The 15,371-nt window shown below is 43.0% G+C and overlaps 1 pseudogene; it reads right to left on the bottom strand.

Annotated features, from left to right (window-relative positions):
- Window positions 1–3,379: 3,379 nt before the first annotated feature.
- LOC101693550 lies at window positions 3,380–6,848 on the bottom strand (annotated as a pseudogene).
- Between the last annotated feature and the right edge of the window lie 8,523 nt (window positions 6,849–15,371).

The raw sequence follows: 15,371 nt of genomic DNA on the forward strand, positions 1-15,371 counted from the left end.
TGTCCACCATTTATCATGAAATGAAGCCAAAGCAAGTTTTAGGGGCACTTTGGGAGCTCAGTTGGTTAAGCATCTGCCTTTGGCTCAGGTCATGATTCCAGGGTCATGGAATTGAGCCCCCCCCCCACCCCGGTTGGGCTCCCTGCTCAGCGGGGAGCCTGCTTCTCCCTCCCCCACTGCCTGCTGCTCCCTCTGCTTGTGCTCTCTTGCTGTCTCTTTCTCTCTTAAATAAATAAACAAAATATTTTTTTAAAAAAATAAACAAAAGCAAGTTTTAAACAGTTCACATGCCATCCCCCTTTGGCTAAAATAAAAAGTATCAACACAAGTATGTCTATAGTATATGCATAAGAAAAAAACCCTCTGATGATCAGTTGATACAATCAGATCTGTACTAGGATGAGAGAGAACTTTCACGGTCTGTATTATATATTTCCGAGATGCTGGGATTTTAAAATAATGAGCATGTATTACCTCTGACATCAGAAAAAGCATTAAAGATAATTTTAGTGGAATATCTAGAACACATAACTATCTGTCCAAATTCAACAGTAAAAGAGCAATCTAGGGGCCCCTGGATGGCTCAGTCAGCTAAGCCTCTGTATTCTGCTCAGGTCATGATCTCAGGGTCCCGGGATTGAGTCCCACATGGGGTGGGGGGTGGGGGGGAGTCCCTGCTCAGCGGGAAGACTGCTTCTCCCTTTGTTCTTCACTCCACTTGCACTTTCTCTTTCTCTCACTCTCTCTTGCTCTCTCTCTCTCAACTAATAAATAAAAATCTTAAAAAAAAAAAAAAAAGGAAAGAAAAGAAAAAGACAACACAAGGGACCCTTGCAGTGAGAGAACAATTCTATGTCTTAATTGTAATGGTGTGTATATGAATCTACATGTGTGATAAAGCTACACTGACCTACACACATAGGTGCACGCACGCACACACACACACACACGAATGAGTAAAACTGGTGAAATCTAGATCAGTTCTAGATTATGTCAACGTTGATTCCAATTATTTCAAGAATAATTCCAATTATTCTACTAATAATATACATACATGTAATATACATGTTATATATTATAGGTACACATGTAATTATATTATATCTAATAATATATAAGGTACCAACAGTAATGCAAGATGCTTCCCTTGGTCCCAGCTGGATGAAGGGCATAGGGGACCTCCCTATACATTTTGTTATAACTTCCTGTTATAATCTATAATTATTTTTTTCAGTTCAAAAAAATCACATGGGAGCAGCTATAAAGTCTGTCTTGGTTAACAAAACTTAATTTCAACAAAAAAATTTTTTTAAGATTTTATTTATTTGACACAGAGAGAGAAAGATCAAAAATAGGCAGAGAGGCAGGCAAAGGGAGAAGCAGGCTCCCTGCTGAGCAGAGAGCCCGACGTGGAGCTCGATCCCAGGACCCTGGGATCATGACCCGACCCAAAGGTAGATGCTTCACTGATGGAGCCGCCCAGGCACCCCTAATGGATTATTTTAAACATATCTTTCAACTTGGTATATCAAAAAAAGCTCCATCATCCAATATGATAGATTTTTACTGGCTAACTCAGGATATCTGTAAATACCACTGTTTCACAAAGTTTTATCTACAAATCACCTTAAGGCACGCAAAGATGCAGATCCAGCCTTTCTAAATTGGGCTATCTTGGCCATCTGCGTGGCTATTACGTATTTCCAGGGACTCTTATGACCAGTCTAGCCGAGAACCACTGGTACACACAGTTTATGCAACAGAAATCAGAGAAAGTTCCAAAAAAAACAAATATTCTGCATGGCTGAGAATAAAATACTAAGGAGTTGACTGAGTAACAATGGTCTTATTTTCTGATGTTAAAAAAGAGCACAACGTTTTCCAAATGTCAGATTTAAAAATGAATCCTAGGAGAATAAAAATCCCTGAAGGATATTAATTGATTAACTCCAGATCTAGGAACTTCAGTGAAATTCATGTGCATTCATTGAATGTCATGTCTGACAACCGCTCTGCCCCATAAATAAGAAAACGTTGTAAGATTGTGGATTCTGGCTAGTGTCTACCATCACAGCATGGTCCCAAGAGCCAGTTGGGCCCATCAAGAAAGAGCCCACATGTCCATCAACTAAATGGGTAAACAAATTGCCGTATGTCTACTAATATGTCCAAGGAATATTACTCAGTAATAAAAAAGAATGGAGTATCAATACGTATTACAATGTAGATGGACCTTGAAAACATGACAAATGAAAGATGCCTATCATAGAAGGTCACATGGCCTATGATTCTGTGTATACAAAATATCCAGAATAAGCAACCCCATGGGGAGTAAGGAATAAAAGGCAACTGCTTAATGGGTCCAAGTTTCCTTTAGGGTGATGAAAATGTTTTGGAAATCGAGGTCGGGTTTGCACAACACTGTGGATGTTTTAAATTACACCTGAATTGTTCACTTTAAAGTAGTCAATTTGGGGCACCTGGGTGGCTCAGTGGGTTAAGCCTCTGCCTTCGGCTCAGGTCATGATCTCAGGGTCCTGGGATCGAGTCCCGCATCAGGCTCTCTGCTCAGCAGGGAGACTGCTTCCCCCCCCACACTTCTGCCTGCCTCTCTGCCTACTTGTGATCTCTCTCTCCGTCAAATAAATAAATAAATAAAATAGGTAATTTGTGTTGTGTAAGTTTCATCTCGATAAGAAATTTTTACTAACAACATATGGAAATACAATTTGGTAAGCAAATTAACCTGAGTATTGTGATCAGTTGAAAAGATGCTTTGTGAGCAGGAGGAAAAAAATTTTTGTTTAAGGAAGACATATGCTTGTGTCTTGATCCTCTTCAACTGACATTAGACAAACAACTTTAGCCCTAAACAATTCCATCAGACACCAAGGCTCAGTTTAAACTAATGTCTTCCAGCTTCTAGTTTTATTTGACACGCAAAACGGAAACAGTAACAAATTGATCGAACTGATAGGTTATTAAAAGTTGAGTCCTGTTTGATAAGGTAGCTGGTCAAATCAGGAAAGCAGAGGGACCCCAAACTCTCGCACGCGGGAAGCTTGGATATATAATAACTTGGCCAAAGGGGACGCCTGGGTGGCTCGGTGGGTCAAGCGTCTGACTTCGGCTCAGGTCATGATCTTGGGGTCCTGAAATGAAGCCCCAGGCTGGGCTCCCAGCTCAGCAGGGAGTCTGCGCCCCCTTTCCCTCTCCCCCCTCCCCTCCCCCCACTTGTGTGCTCTCACGTTCTCTCTCAAATGAATAAATAAAAGATCTAAAAAAAAAAAAAAGGGAACACAAGTGCCATGTGAAGTAGTTTTCAGGTTTCCCAACACACCTCCCAAGTTACTGTTCCAATAAATTCAGTAGACCTTCCTTAAACCCATTTGGAGTTGTCCCTGATCTTCAACACCACTGCTGGCCATGGTTCAGAAGGGATGGGGCTGGGCCACTCGCCCAGGCTGCCTAATGGGAGAACCCACACACTCAGGCCAGTAGGCACTCAGATGTTCTTAGTCGACCAGCTACGTAAGCTTTTTATTTTCACCTTTTAAATCTTTCTAGACAGAACGTACATATTGCACATAGTTCCTTCTGTGGAACTTTCTCTTTAACCACCAACACTGGTGACCATACCAATAACCTGATCTTTAAAAGAGATCTTAAGATCTTAAAGATCTGAACTTTAGCCATAACAACCCTTCCTGGTTCCCCCATGGTACATATACAATATTTAGGACACATCTGCACTTAAAATCAGCAACTACAAAGCCAAAAATTAGTTGTTGTTGTTTTTATAATAAGCTCCACACCCAACCTGGGGCTTGAACCCAAGACCCGGAGACTAAGAGTCACATACATGCTCCACCGACTGAACCAGCCAGGTGCCCCAGTTTTTAATTTTAATTTTAACCATATTCCTAGCTAGAAAGTTAAAAAAAAAAAAGTAATCTTAACATGATTAGACCTAGCTATTCTTTTAAACTATTATTAAGTAGTATTTAAATGAACTTAAGCCCTCAAGGAGACAACGACTCTACTCCCAATTCCATCCGCCATTTGTTGGGCGTCTACCTTGTGCAAACACAGGACAAAGCACTTGGCATGCTTTATGCACAAGATTCTCCCTAACACCCCTCACAGTGTAGACATTAAGACCTTTTATAAAGAAGGTGGGGCTCCTGGGGGCTTAGTTGCTGGAGCATCCAACTCTTGGTTTGTTGGCTCATGTCACGATCTCAGGGTCATGAGATCTGAGCTCCACGTTGGGCTCCACACTCAGCCCAGTCTGCTTGGGATTCTCTCCCTCTCCCTCTGCCCTTCTCCCCACTTGAGCACGCTCTCTCCCTCTTTCTGTCCCTAAAATAAATAAATAAACTCTTAAAAAAAGAGAGAGAGAGAGAAGAAGAAGAGGAAGAAGAAGAAGGCAACTGAGGGTCAGAGGTTACATGCCTCGCCAAGGTCACATGGCAAAGTGGTGGAAGTGGGATTCAAACCCGGTCTGAATGTCTGACCCCAAATTCTTACTACTGAGCTAGGGAGCTCACTGGCAGCTAATGGTGATGGTTATGGGGTGGGGGGCGGTGTAAAAAACACAAAACATACAATTTATCATTCTGACGAGTTCTAAGTTTCCAGTTCAGGGACTTTAAGCACATTCATTCAGGTGGGCAACCATCACCATCCCCCATCTCCAGAACTTTCTCATCTTCTTCTTCTTTTTTTTTTTTTTAATTTATTTATTGGACAGACAGAGATCACAAGTAGGCAGACAGGCAAGCAGAGAGAGAGAGAGAGAGGAGGAGGAAGCAGGCTCCCTCCCCAGCAGAGAGACCAATGCGGTACTCGATCCCAGGACCCTGAGATCATGACCTGAGCCGAAGGCAGAGGCTTAACCCACTGAGCCACCCAGGCACCCTAGAACTTTCTCATCTTCTGAAACTGCAACTCTGTCCCCATTAAACACTCACCCCTACCTTTCCCCCAGCACCTGGCGCCCACCTTCTACTTAGTCTCTAGGACTTTGACTACTCTAGGTCTCTTACCAAAATAGAATCATACAATATCGGTCCTTTTGTGTCTGGCTTATTTCACTTAGCATTTTTTTTTTCCCAAAGCTGTTTTAAGTTAAAAAGCAACCTCCACCACTTCCCAAATGGAAATATTCTGTGTACCTACAGTTTTGGAAGGCAAAGCCTGCTTCTGGGCCTGTGGCTGCCAGGGTTGAGGGGGGCTGAGACTTGTACGCCCCCCACCACACACACACAGCTGTAGAGAAAGCTTCAGGACCTACTGATTTCCACACATGCAGAAACCAATTAAATGCACTGAGATAAACCAGGGATGCCCAGGCTGACCCGAAGGAAGTTAACACGCTTTCTTTCTTTCTTTCTTTCTTTCTTTCTTTCTTTCTTTCTTTTTCTTGCTTTCTTCCTTCCTTCTCTTCTGCTTAGGCTAAACAGGATTTATTTCATTCGTATGAGAACCCTTTCACAACAGGTTTATTCAATTCTCCCAAAAATGGTAGCATTCTTTTAAATTATTCTCTTTTTTAAAAAAGATTTTTATTCATTTATTTGACAGAGAGATCACAAGTAGGCAGAGAGGCAGGCAGAAAGAGGGGGAAGCAGGCTCCCTGCTGAGCAGAGAGCCTGATGCGGGGCTCGATCCCAGGACCCCCAGATCATGACCTGAGCTGAAGGCAGAGGCTTAACCCACTGAGCCACCCAGACGTCCCAATAAATAAAATATTTTTTAAAAAACCCCAAAACCAAAATGCTGTTTGGTTCAATAGGTGTGAAATAAATTCTGTAAAAGTGGAATGCAGAAGTTGGCCATGTAGAATTGTTGGTGCGTGTGTTGAAACTTACAGCTTCACTGGGGTGGGGTCACGCTCTGCTGGTTTACTCTCCGATGGCTGCTTTTAGGGGTTTGGTAAGAACAAGCTTATTGCACTGGCTTTTGCTTGGAAATGTGAAGAATATGCTAATCTTTTCTCATGGTCGTATGTGGAATAATAAAGTTAACGAGGTAGGGCCCACATTTTTAGGTTGAATCCAATATTCCATTTATGAAACTGCTATTTCTAAAAGAATAGTTTGGGGCGCCTGGGATGGAGCCCACATTGCGCTCTCTGCTCAGCAAAGACTTTTTTAAAAAAAGATTTTTATTCATTTATTTGACAGAGAGATCACAAGTAGGCAGAGAGGCAGGCAGAGAGGTCGGGGACAGAAGGACTGTCTCTTCTGTATGCTTCCCCTGCCCCCCCCCCCCCCGGCCGGAGAACCACCAGTGGTCTGCTTGAACTTGGGACACTTCCTAAGGTCACGTTCTCTGGGCCTGTAGATGTCAGCCCCCGCATCTCACTGTGCTCATGGACGGGTTTGGTGATCCCCTGGGTGTCAGGATTCCTCCCAATAGCTTTATGGAATGGATCGTGAGGAAAACCTCAAAGAATTTGTACGTGAACTCTTCGCCAACCCAGTAAGAGCTCAAGACTGTCTGAGTCCCATTGTGACATCCAGCTCGCTCCTCGGCAACAGACTGAAGGCTTCAGGCATTTGAGCTGGTGAACACCAGGATGGACAGGCTGGCCGCAGCTCTCGCCCTTAGGCACTGGGTGGCCACCACATCTCACCAGGATCTTATACAGGATATAACCTGGCTTGCCCTTGTGCCCCGGTCTGCATGCTTTATCAGGCCGGGTTGTGTGCGGGGTGGGGGGGGGGAGGTGCTGTGAAGGGCAGAGAGCTGGTGGTCCTCCCAGCCTTGTACCCCAAGAAGAAGGCACATTACACCAACTGCGTCTTCCTCCGTAGCTCCTGGACCAACTTGGAACCACCCATCTGGGCTTAACTTTGCGCCGCTGGCTGCCCCCCGATTCAAAGCAAAGACCTTTTCTTCCCAGTAGAATGACTGCTTTGACTTAAATTTTTGGAGATGGGTTTTGGGGCCAGGTGTATAGTGTTTATCACGGACGAAGGTAAGCTTCCTGGTTTTAAACAAAAGAAATTTTGGTTCCGGTAAAGACTTCACTATCCACAGACTTCTACAGCAACCCTCGGCTTTTCTACTTTCTTCCTTTCACCCCGGAGAGGTTCTTTGAACAGAAGAAATGCCTGCATTTCGCCAGATTCAAGCTATTTAACGAGAGGCTATTTTTGCTAATCTTTTGGATTAGTTTTTCTAACTGCCGGAGGAACGGCGCCTTAAAAAGGAAATGTTTCTGCCCTAGAACTTATACTCACTCCGTTTAAAATAGTCATGATCAGTTAAAAAAAATAATGTCATGCAAGTACCCAAAAGATTTACCACAAAACTGGTCCAGCCGGCTAAAAATAACCTCTAAACAAATAAAACCTGGGTGAGACCCCACGGAAGAAACCAGAGCCAACAGATCCCACAGAAGTAAGGACCTCTGGGCTGAAGGACAGACCAGCTCTTGGCTGAGTTTGATCTGGTTCAAGAATCAAAAGCAGAGGCAGGATACCAAAAGCTAAGGCAACGAAAGCAAAAATAGACTACATCACGCTAAAAATGTTCTGTACAGCAAAGAAAACGACCAGCAAAATGAAAAGGCCACCTATGGAATATGGGGGAAAAACTATTTGCATCTCTCTGATAAGAAGCGGTTCAAGTCCAAAAGCTACAAAGAACTCACACAACTCCATGGGCAAACAAACAAATCCAGGTTAGACCTGGGCAGAAGAAATCGCAGAGACATTTTTCCAAAGAAGACAGACCAGCAGATGGTCAACAGGTACATGAAAAGGTGCTCAACATCGCTCATCGCTCATCATCAGGGAAATGCAAATCATCCGACTCTTGATCTCAAGATCATGAGTTCAAGCCCCATGTGGGGTGTAGCGATGACTTAAATAAAATAAAGTTAAAAAAAAAAAAAGGAAATGCAAAGCAAAACCACAATGAGATCTCACCTCACATTTATTAGAATGGCTGTCATCCAAAAGGCAAGAGATAACAACAAGAAACCTTAGCAAGGAAGCGGGTAAAAGGGAACCTTCCTGCTCCATTTGTGGGAATGTAAATTGCTGCAGCCACTAAGAAAAACAGTATGGAAATTCCTCAAAAGACTAAAATAGAACCACCATATGATCCAGCACTCCCACTGCTGGGTCTACATCCAAAGGAAATGAAAACAGGATATTGAAGATACATCTACTCTCCTGAGCTCATTGCAGTATTATCCACAACTGCCGAGATGTGAAAGCAACCTCAATGTCCATCAGCGGTCACGTGAATAAAGAAGATGAGAAATACATACACATACATGCAATGGAAGGTTATTCAGCCAGGAGAAAGAAGGAAATCCTGCCATTTGTGACAACACGGATGGCGCTTGAAGGCGTTATGCGGAGTGAAATAAGTCAGAGAGAAAGACAAAAGACAAATACTACGTGACATCACTTATATGTGGAATCTTAAAAAAAAAGAAAGTCGAACTCCTAGAAACAGAAAAGCAGAAAAGTGGTCGGGGCTGGGGATTGAGATGTTAGTAAAAGGGTACAAACTTTCAGCTCTAAGATAGATAAGGTCTGGGATTCTAATGCATACATAGTGACTATAGTTGAGAGCACTGTATTGTATAATTGAAATCTGCTAAGAAAATAGAACTTAAATATTCTCACCAAATACACACACACACACACACACACACACATATGGGGATGGATGTCCTAATGAACTAGTTGGGAGGAAATCCTTTATCATGATGTATACATTATTTTTTTAAGATTTTATTCATTTGAGAGAGAGATAGAGAGACAGAAAGCACGAGCAGTGGGGAGAGGGAGAAGCAGACATCCTACTGAGCAGGGAGCCTGACTTGGGGCTTGATCCCAAAACCCTGGGATCATGACCTGAGCCCTGGGATCATGACCTGAGCCAAAGGCAGATGCCTAACCAACTGGGCCAGCCAGGTGCCCCTATACCTTAAATATCTTACAACTTTATTTGTCAGTTATACCTCACAAAGCTGCAGGCATGGAAACTGTTGTGAAATTTATTCCTATGGTTGCAAAAATGCAACAAAGCTTTTCAAAGCCTTGTGCATAAACGTACTGAAATACGTAAATGTTAACATCAAGAAATCTCCCTTGAGCAGAGTTTTTTGGCTGGAGGGAGGGGTTAGGAAATGGGGTGCTAGTAGGTGGGACAATTCTTAGTGTGCAGGACTGATGTAGGCATTGTAGGGTGTTTAGCTTCTCTGGCTCTCCCCTCTCAATGTCAATGGCACTTCCCAAGTCACAGAATCAACCAACCAACACCTACATTTCCAAATACCCCCTAAGAGTCAGTCCAGCTACCTCCTACCCTGTGCTAAGAACCACTGAGTGTGGCCTGTCTGTCCATAACTTGGGCTTCCCTAGCTCCCATCCCGTTACTCCATTTCTCCCCTTTAGCTGGCTTTAGCATAGAATTAAACCACTTAATTAAGCACCTTATTGAGGTACAACTTATATGCCATAATATCCATCCATTTAAAGTATACAATTCGGGGGGGCGCCTGGGTGGCTCAGTGGGTTAAGCCGCTGCCTTCGGCTCAGGTCATGATCTCAGGGTCCTGGGATCGAGTCCCGCATCGGGCTCTCTGCTCAGCAGGGAGCCTGCTTCCCTCTCTCTCTCTCTCTGCCTGCCTCTCCATCTACTTGTGATTTCTCTCTGTCAAATGAATAAAAATAAAATCTTAAAAAAAAATAAAGTATACAATTCAGGACTCCTGGCTGGCTCAGTTGGAAGGGCACATCACTCCTGATCTCAAGGTTATGAATTCAAGCCCCACACTGGGTATAGCAATTGTTTTTTTAAAAAATTAATAAAATTTAAAATAAAGTGTACAATTCAATGGCTTTGGTATATTCAGAGTTGTGCAACCATCACCATAATCAAATTTAGAACATTTTCATTACTCCAAAAAGAGTGCGACATCCACATATGGACACCAGACAAGTTAGCCTGCTTCCCTTCTCTAAGCTTGAAGGCCAACACAACATGGTAAAGTTCATAGGCGAGAAAAGGTAGTCATGTCTGTGTGTGTGTGGTTATGTTTGCTCTCTGATCCCCACAATGGGTCTCTGTAGCAGCAAGGTAGGAGGTGATTATCTTGGCACTTTGGGGGCATACTCTCTAAGAAGTACCAACCTGTGCTTTAGGCACCCTTCCCTCTGAGAAGCAGAGGGTCAGAAATGGGGATCCAGGTCTATAGACATCCCTACCAGCGAAACACCCATTTGCACTCTGAGGGTGTCTGTGTCATCCTGGGCTGTCATAATGAAACACCACAGACCAGGCAGCTTGAACAACATTTCTTTTTCACTATTCTAGAGGCTCCAAATCCAAGATCAAGGTGCTGGGAGGTTCCATTCTTGGTGAGGGCCATCTTGCCGGCTTGTAGATGGCCACGTACATGCTGTGTCCTCACATGGCAGAGAAACAGAGTGCCCTTTGGTGTCTTCCTCTTCTTATAAAGACAATAATCCCTTTTTCTTGTCTGATTGCTGAGGCTAGGACTTCTAGGACTATGGTGCATAACAGTGGTAAGAGTGGACATCCCTGGTGTGTTTCTGACCTTGGGGGAAAAGCACTCAGTTTTCCCCATTGAGAATGATAGTCGCTGTGGGCTTTTCGTAGATGGCTTTTATGATATTGAGATATGTTCTCTCTATCCCTACACTGTGAAGAACTTTAATCAAGAAAGGATGCCATACTTTCTCAAAGGCTTTTCCCACATCTATTGAGAGGATCATATGGTTCTTGTTCTTTCTTTTATTAATGTGGTATATCACATTGATTGATTTGTGGATGTTGAACCACCCTTGAAGCCAAGAATAAATCCCACTTGGTCGTCGTAAAGAATAGTATTAATGTACTGTTGGATCCCACTGGCTAGTGTCTTGGTGAGAATTTTGGCAACCATGTTTATCGGGGATATTGGTCTGTAATTCTTCTTTTTGGTGGGGTCTTTGTCTGGTTTGGGGTTCAAGGTTATTATGTTGGCTTCATAGAACAAGTTTGGAAATTTTCCTTCCATTTCTATTTTTTGAAACAGCTTTAGAAGAATAGGTATTAATTTTTCTTTAAATGTGTGGTAGAATTCCCCTGTGAAGCCATCCAGGCTGGGACTCCTGTGTCTGGGGAAATTTTTTTAACACTGCTTCAATTTCCTTGCTGGTTATGGATCTGTTCAGGTTTCCTATTTCTTCCTGTTTCAGTTTTCGCGGTTTATACTTCTCTAGGAATGCATCCATTTCTTACAGATTGCCTAATTTGTTGGCATATAGTTCCTTATAACTTATGAGTGTTTGTGCTTATCTTCAGTGTTGGTTGTGATCTCTCTTCTTTCATTCATGTTTTTATTTAGTTCTTTCTCTTTTCTTTTGGATGAGTCTGGCCAGGGGTCTATCTTATCAATTCTTTCAAAGAATCAGCTCCTAGTTTAGTTGATCTGTTCTATTGTTCTTTTGGCTTCTATTTCATTGATTTCTACTCTAATCTTTACTCATTCTCTTCTGCTAGTGGGTTTAGGCCTTGTTTGCTATTTTTCTGCAGCTCCTTTAGGTATAAGGTTAAGTTGTATATTTGAGATCTTTCTTGTTGACAACAAAAAGAAATAAAGGGCATCCAAATTGGCAAAAAAGAAGTCAAATTCTTACTCTTCACAGATGACATGATACTCTATGTGGCAAACCCAAAAGACTCTACCCCCAAATTTCTAGAACTCATACAGGAATTCAGCAAAGTGCCAGGATATAAAATTAATGCACAGAAATCAGTTGCATTTCTATTCACAAACAATGAGACAGAGAAAGAGAAATTAAGGAGTTGGTTCCATTTACAATTGTACCAAAACCCATAAAATGCCTAGGAATAAACATAACCAAAGAGACAAAGGATCTATACTCAGAAAACTACAGAATGCTCATGCAAGAAACTAAGGAAGACACAAAGAAATGGAAAAATGTTCCATGCTCATGGATTGTAAGAACAAATATTGTTAAAATGTCTATGCTACCTAGAGCAATCCATATAATCAATGCAATCCCTATCAAAATACCATCTACTTTTTTCACAGAGCTGGAACAAATAGTTCTAAAATTTGTATGGAACCAGAGAAGACCCCAAACAGCCAAAGGAATGTTGAAAAAGAAAACCAAGGCTGGTGGCATCACAATTTCAGACTTCATGCTCTATTACAAAGCTGTAATCAACAAGGCAGTATGGTGTTGGCACAAAAACAAACCCATAGGGCGCCTGGGTGGCTCAGTGGGTTAAGCCGCTGCCTTCGGCTCGGGTCATGATCTCAGGGTCCTGGGATCGAGTCCCGCATCGGGCTCTCTGCTCAGCGGGGAGCCTGCTTCCCTCTCTCTCTCTCTGTCTGCCTCTCCATCTACTTGTGATTTCTCTGTCAAATAAATAAATAAAATCTTTAAAAAAAAAAAAAAAAAAAAAAAAAAACAAACCCATAGATCAATGGAATGGAATAGAGAGCCCAGAAACAGGGCCTCAACTCTATGGTCAACTGATCTTTGACACAGCAGGAAAGAATATCCAATGAGAAAAAGGACAGTCTCTTCAACAAAGTGTATTGGGAAAATTGCACAACCACATGCAGAAGAATGAAACTGGACTGTTTCCTTACACTATACACAAAAAATAGACTCAAAATGGATGAAAGACCTAAATGTGAGATAAGAATCCATCAAAATCCTTGAAGAGAACACAGGCAGCAAGCCCTTTGACCTCAGTTGCATAACTTCTTGCTAGACACATCTCCAAAGGCAAGAGAAACAAAGGCCAAAATTGGGACTTCACCAAGACACAAAACCTCTGTACAGCAAAGGAAACAGTCTACAAGACCCAAAGACAACTGACAGAATGGGAGAAGATATTTACAAATGTCTTATCAGATAAAGAGCTAGCACCCAAAAATCTATAAAGAACTTCTCCAACTCAATACCCAAAAAACAAATAATCCAATCAAGAAATGGGCAGAAGACATGAACAGACATTTCTCCAAAGAAGACTTACAAATGGCCAACAGACACATGAAAAAATGCTCAATATCACTTAGCATCAAGGAAATACAAAACAAAACCACAAGGAGATACCACCTCACACCAGTCAGAATGGTTAAAAGTAACAAGTCAGGAAATGAGAGATGTTGGTGAGGATGCAGAGAAAAAGGAACCCTCTTATACTGTTGGTGGGAATGCAAGCTGGTGCAGTCACTCTGGAAAACAGGTTCCTAAAAAAGTTGAAAATAGATTTACCCTACACCCTGCAATTGCACTTCTAGGTATTTACCCCAAAGATACAAATGTACCGATCCAAAAGCGCACCTGCACCCCCAGATGTCCCTCAACAGATGAATGGATAAAGAAGATGTGGCATGTATACGCAATGGAATATTACTCAGCTAACAAAAAAGAATTAAATCTTGCCATTTGCAATGATGTGGATAGAATTAAAGGGTATTATTAAAGAAGTCAGTCAAATAAAGACAATTATCATATAATCTCACTCATATGTGGAATTTTAGAAACAAAACAGAGAATCACAGGGGAAGGGAGGGAAAAATAAAACAAGACAAAATCAGAGGGGGAGACAAACCCTAAGAGACCCTTAATCATAGGAGACAAACTGAGGGCTGCCGGAGGGGAAGTGGGTAGAGGACGGGGTAACTGGGGGTGATGGGCATTAAGGAAGACACTTGAGGACATGAGCACTGGGTGTTATATAAGACTGATGAATCACTGAGCTCTACCTCTGAGACCAATAATGCCCTATATGTTCGTTGAATTTAAATAAATAAAAGACACTAATCCCATCCTGGCGGCCCCACCCCTCATGACCTCGCCTAAAAAGAACCACCTCCTACAGGCCCTATCTCCAAACAGCTTCACATTGGAAGTTCGGGGCTTCAACCTATGAATGGGAGGAGGGCAGCAGGGCACGCAAGTCAGTCCGTACAGAGGGTTAAGGTCTGTAACTGGGAGACAGGGTAGGCACTCCACCCTCAGGAATAAGAGAGCCAGAGACAGAGGGGGCGGGGAGGTCTTCCCGTAACCAAGGAAGACAGACAGCCTGGGGCCATGGGGCACTTCATCTAGCTGGGTCTTCCGACTCCACAGCCGTGGTCATTTCTCCTTAAAAGTTGTTCTTTTTTTTTTTTTTAAGTTAAATTTGTTGTGCATTAAAATACACCTCACATCAGGAACGTTAAGTCCATGACATTGAAAGAGACCTCAACACCAAAGGCAGTTAAGGGTGGGCTTGGATGTCAATTTCCCCCCAGAGCCGTGGATGCCTCAGACGATCTCGGGCCCCGCTCACCATGTATCCCTAGACGGTCACAATGAAGTGATGAAATGAGGTCTCTGATTCTTCCTGCAAATCCTGGAAACCTCAGATTACTACTGCCAAACATTTTGAGCCATGGCCCGTAGGCTTTTAGTCTGTCGTACGTTGGGTCAACGAGCCAAATTCTGTCGTCTGCTCTAATTGTTTCAAGGATGTGAGTGTTTCCCTAATGAGCCGACCTCACCGCTTTTATGAGCCCCACAGAGCCCAGAACAGGGGTCAAAGGGAGGGAGGGCATGATTATAATTACTAATACCCGACCATGCTTTCTGAGACATAAACATCCAGGATCATCCAAATCTAGCCAACCTAACCTTTGTTACTGCCGTTTTGAAGAGCGTGCTGTGTTTTCACCCTTAAGCAAGTTGTCTTATCCTAAGCATGCTGATAATCTGTCATGAGGTTGGATAGAGAAGGCATTCCTTCCCAGACCATCTCCCGGGGACGGCTCAGGCCGGGCAGGAAAGCGTTCACTTCCTGCCCACGAGTGTGACACGCATTAGGTCACATGAAGAATAAGTTCCAAATCCTATTTTTGGAGGCGACAAGGGGGAGGCCAAGCTGGAAGCCGGAAGGAGCTCAAGGATTGCTTGGTAAAACCCACAGGTCTAGGGGGACAACAGCTCCCAAGACCTGCCTGGATTCTTCAGGCTGTCCTCTCTCACGGTTTGAGTCCCCAAGTGGCTCTAGAGGGGGGCATTACAGGATGTTCTCATGAACCTTCAAGTCCCGTCGCCAGAGCCAAGGTCAGACTTTCAACCTGCGCGTGTTTTTCCTTTGGAATGTGCTAAACCAGGGTGCGCCCTCCTCCCCCGACACCACCGGCTGGGATGACAAGTCTCAGGGAAGCTGACAGTTTTCAAAAGGGGCAGGGTTGAAAGAGACTTTAAAACCAATTGCCAATGGACAAGAAAATGCTTAGAGCTGAGGCGGCCCAACAGTTCTACATTAAAAAAATAATAATAATAATAATAAATATATATATGTAT

The sequence above is a fragment of the Mustela putorius genome, unplaced genomic scaffold, assembly GCF_011764305.1.
Source record: "Mustela putorius furo isolate JIRA1106 unplaced genomic scaffold, ASM1176430v1.1 tig00000139_pilon_pilon_pilon, whole genome shotgun sequence".
Classification (NCBI taxonomy): domain Eukaryota; kingdom Metazoa; phylum Chordata; class Mammalia; order Carnivora; family Mustelidae; genus Mustela; species Mustela putorius.